The sequence below is a fragment of the Musa acuminata genome, unplaced genomic scaffold (assembly GCF_036884655.1).
Source record: "Musa acuminata AAA Group cultivar baxijiao unplaced genomic scaffold, Cavendish_Baxijiao_AAA HiC_scaffold_461, whole genome shotgun sequence".
NCBI classification, from domain to species: Eukaryota; Viridiplantae; Streptophyta; class Magnoliopsida; order Zingiberales; family Musaceae; genus Musa; species Musa acuminata.
In genome coordinates, this window is record NW_027020708.1 from 22,501 (window position 1) to 27,500 (window position 5,000).

The window sequence follows — 5,000 nt, forward strand, 5'->3', positions numbered from 1 at the left end:
CAAAAACTGGCCAAAACGGCCCAAAAACGGGCCAAAACTGGCCATTTTTGGCTGCGCGAGCGGCGAGCGGCGGACAGCGAGCGAAGCGAGAGGCAGCACCGTCCCTGCTATACGAAAGCCCCATCCAGCCCTGTGCCACCCGGGGGGTTCCAGGGTGCTGAGATGGCTGACGTTTTGCTCCGCTCTCGACGGTCACCGCGCAATGCAAGAACAGGCCAAAAACTGGCCAAAACGGCCCAAAAACGGGCCAAAACTGGCCATTTTTGGCTGCGCGAGCGAGCGGCGAGCGGCGGACAGCGAGCGAAGCGAGAGGCAGCACCGTCCCTGCTATACGAAAGCCCCATCCAGCCCTGTGCCACCCGGGGGGTTCCAGGGTGCTGAGATGGCTGACGTTTTGCTCCGCTCTCGACGGTCACCGCGCAATGCAAGAACAGGCCAAAAACTGGCCAAAACGGCCCAAAAACGGGCCAAAACTGGCCATTTTTGGCTGCACGAGCGAGCGGCGAGCGGCGGACAGCGAGCGAAGCGAGAGGCAGCACCGTCCCTGCTATACGAAAGCCCCATCCAGCCCTGTGCCACCCGGGGGGTTCCAGGGTGCTGAGATGGCTGACGTTTTGCTCCGCTCTCGACGGTCACCGCGCAATGCAAGAACAGGCCAAAAACTGGCCAAAACGGCCCAAAAACGGGCCAAAACTGGCCATTTTTGGCTGCACGAGCGAGCGGCGAGCGGCGGACAGCGAGCGAAGCGAGAGGCAGCACCGTCCCTGCTATACGAAAGCCCCATCCAGCCCTGTGCCACCCGGGGGGTTCCAGGGTGCTGAGATGGCTGACGTTTTGCTCCGCTCTCGACGGTCACCGCGCAATGCAAGAACAGGCCAAAAACTGGCCAAAACGGCCCAAAAACGGGCCAAAACTGGCCATTTTTGGCTGCACGAGCGAGCGGCGAGCGGCGGACAGCGAGCGAAGCGAGAGGCAGCACCGTCCCTGCTATACGAAAGCCCCATCCAGCCCTGTGCCACCCGGGGGGTTCCAGGGTGCTGAGATGGCTGACGTTTTGCTCCGCTCTCGACGGTCACCGCGCAATGCAAGAACAGGCCAAAAACTGGCCAAAACGGCCCAAAAACGGGCCAAAACTGGCCATTTTTGGCTGCGCGAGCGAGCGGCGAGCGGCGGACAGCGAGCGAAGCGAGAGGCAGCACCGTCCCTGCTATACGAAAGCCCCATCCAGCCCTGTGCCACCCGGGGGGTTCCAGGGTGCTGAGATGGCTGACGTTTTGCTCCGCTCTCGACGGTCACCGCGCAATGCAAGAACAGGCCAAAAACTGGCCAAAACGGCCCAAAAACGGGCCAAAACTGGCCATTTTTGGCTGCACGAGCGAGCGGCGAGCGGCGGACAGCGAGCGAAGCGAGAGGCAGCACCGTCCCTGCTATACGAAAGCCCCATCCAGCCCTGTGCCACCCGGGGGGTTCCAGGGTGCTGAGATGGCTGACGTTTTGCTCCGCTCTCGACGGTCACCGCGCAATGCAAGAACAGGCCAAAAACTGGCCAAAACGGCCCAAAAACGGGCCAAAACTGGCCATTTTTGGCTGCACGAGCGAGCGGCGAGCGGCGGACAGCGAGCGAAGCGAGAGGCAGCACCGTCCCTGCTATACGAAAGCCCCATCCAGCCCTGTGCCACCCGGGGGGGGTTCCAGGGTGCTGAGATGGCTGACGTTTTGCTCCGCTCTCGACGGTCACCGCGCAATGCAAGAACAGGCCAAAAACTGGCCAAAACGGCCCAAAAACGGGCCAAAACTGGCCATTTTTGGCTGCACGAGCGAGCGGCGAGCGGCGGACAGCGAGCGAAGCGAGAGGCAGCACCGTCCCTGCTATACGAAAGCCCCATCCAGCCCTGTGCCACCCGGGGGGTTCCAGGGTGCTGAGATGGCTGACGTTTTGCTCCGCTCTCGACGGTCACCGCGCAATGCAAGAACAGGCCAAAAACTGGCCAAAACGGCCCAAAAACGGGCCAAAACTGGCCATTTTTGGCTGCGCGAGCGAGCGGCGAGCGGCGGACAGCGAGCGAAGCGAGAGGCAGCACCGTCCCTGCTATACGAAAGCCCCATCCAGCCCTGTGCCACCCGGGGGGTTCCAGGGTGCTGAGATGGCTGACGTTTTGCTCCGCTCTCGACGGTCACCGCGCAATGCAAGAACAGGCCAAAAACTGGCCAAAACGGCCCAAAAACGGGCCAAAACTGGCCATTTTTGGCTGCACGAGCGAGCGGCGAGCGGCGGACAGCGAGCGAAGCGAGAGGCAGCACCGTCCCTGCTATACGAAAGCCCCATCCAGCCCTGTGCCACCCGGGGGGTTCCAGGGTGCTGAGATGGCTGACGTTTTGCTCCGCTCTCGACGGTCACCGCGCAATGCAAGAACAGGCCAAAAACTGGCCAAAACGGCCCAAAAACGGGCCAAAACTGGCCATTTTTGGCTGCACGAGCGAGCGGCGAGCGGCGGACAGCGAGCGAAGCGAGAGGCAGCACCGTCCCTGCTATACGAAAGCCCCATCCAGCCCTGTGCCACCCGGGGGGTTCCAGGGTGCTGAGATGGCTGACGTTTTGCTCCGCTCTCGACGGTCACCGCGCAATGCAAGAACAGGCCAAAAACTGGCCAAAACGGCCCAAAAACGGGCCAAAACTGGCCATTTTTGGCTGCACGAGCGAGCGGCGAGCGGCGGACAGCGAGCGAAGCGAGAGGCAGCACCGTCCCTGCTATACGAAAGCCCCATCCAGCCCTGTGCCACCCGGGGGGTTCCAGGGTGCTGAGATGGCTGACGTTTTGCTCCGCTCTCGACGGTCACCGCGCAATGCAAGAACAGGCCAAAAACTGGCCAAAACGGCCCAAAAACGGGCCAAAACTGGCCATTTTTGGCTGCACGAGCGAGCGGCGAGCGGCGGACAGCGAGCGAAGCGAGAGGCAGCACCGTCCCTGCTATACGAAAGCCCCATCCAGCCCTGTGCCACCCGGGGGGTTCCAGGGTGCTGAGATGGCTGACGTTTTGCTCCGCTCTCGACGGTCACCGCGCAATGCAAGAACAGGCCAAAAACTGGCCAAAACGGCCCAAAAACGGGCCAAAACTGGCCATTTTTGGCTGCACGAGCGAGCGGCGAGCGGCGGACAGCGAGCGAAGCGAGAGGCAGCACCGTCCCTGCTATACGAAAGCCCCATCCAGCCCTGTGCCACCCGGGGGGTTCCAGGGTGCTGAGATGGCTGACGTTTTGCTCCGCTCTCGACGGTCACCGCGCAATGCAAGAACAGGCCAAAAACTGGCCAAAACGGCCCAAAAACGGGCCAAAACTGGCCATTTTTGGCTGCACGAGCGAGCGGCGAGCGGCGGACAGCGAGCGAAGCGAGAGGCAGCACCGTCCCTGCTATACGAAAGCCCCATCCAGCCCTGTGCCACCCGGGGGGTTCCAGGGTGCTGAGATGGCTGACGTTTTGCTCCGCTCTCGACGGTCACCGCGCAATGCAAGAACAGGCCAAAAACTGGCCAAAACGGCCCAAAAACGGGCCAAAACTGGCCATTTTTGGCTGCACGAGCGAGCGGCGAGCGGCGGACAGCGAGCGAAGCGAGAGGCAGCACCGTCCCTGCTATACGAAAGCCCCATCCAGCCCTGTGCCACCCGGGGGGTTCCAGGGTGCTGAGATGGCTGACGTTTTGCTCCGCTCTCGACGGTCACCGCGCAATGCAAGAACAGGCCAAAAACTGGCCAAAACGGCCCAAAAACGGGCCAAAACTGGCCATTTTTGGCTGCACGAGCGAGCGGCGAGCGGCGGACAGCGAGCGAAGCGAGAGGCAGCACCGTCCCTGCTATACGAAAGCCCCATCCAGCCCTGTGCCACCCGGGGGGTTCCAGGGTGCTGAGATGGCTGACGTTTTGCTCCGCTCTCGACGGTCACCGCGCAATGCAAGAACAGGCCAAAAACTGGCTAAAACGGCCCAAAAACGGGCCAAAACTGGCCATTTTTGGCTGCGCGAGCGAGCGGCGAGCGGCGGACAGCGAGCGAAGCGAGAGGCAGCACCGTCCCTGCTATATACGAAAGCCCCATCCAGCCCTGTGCCACCCGGGGGGTTCCAGGGTGCTGAGATGGCTGACGTTTTGCTCCGCTCACGACGGTCACCGCACCACGCAAGAACGGACCATAAACAGGCCAAAACAGCCCAAAAACGGGCCAAAACTGGTCATTTTTGGCTGCGCGAGCGAGCGGCGAGCGGCGAACAGCGAGCGAAGCGTGAGGCAGCACCGTCCCTGCTATACGAAAGCCCCATCCAGCCCTGTGCCACCCGGGGGGTTCCAGGGTGCTGAGATGGCTGACGTTTTGCTCCGCTCACGACGGTCACCGCGCCATGCAAGAACGGACCAAAAACAGGCCAAAACAGCCCAAAAACGGGCCAAAACTGGCCATTTTTGGCTGAGCGAGCGAGCGGTGAGCGGCGAACAGCGAGCGAAGCGAGAGGCAGCACCGTCCCTGCTATACGAAAGCCCCATCCAGCCCTGTGCCACCCGGGGGGTTCCAGGGTGCTGAGATGGCTGACGTTTTGCTCCGCTCACGACGGTCGCCGTGCCACGCAAGAACGGACCAAAAACAGGCCAAAACAGCCCAAAAACGGGCCAAAACTGGCCATTTTAGGTTGCGCGAGCGAGCGGCGAGCGGCGAACAGCGAGCGAAGCGTGAGGCAGCACCGTCCCTGCTATACGAAAGCCCCATCCAGCCCTGTGCCACCCGGGGGGTTCCAAGGTGCTGAGATGGCTGACGTTTTGCTCCGCTCACGACGGTCACCGCGCCACGCCAGAACAGACCAAAAACAGGCCAAAACAGCCCAAAAACGGGCCAAAACTGGCCATTTTTGGCTGCGCGAGCGAGCGGCGAGCGGCGAACAGCGAGCGAAGCGAGAAGCAGCACCGTCCATGCTATACGAAAGCCCAATCTAGCAAAGAACAGCCCAAAAGGAGGCAAAAA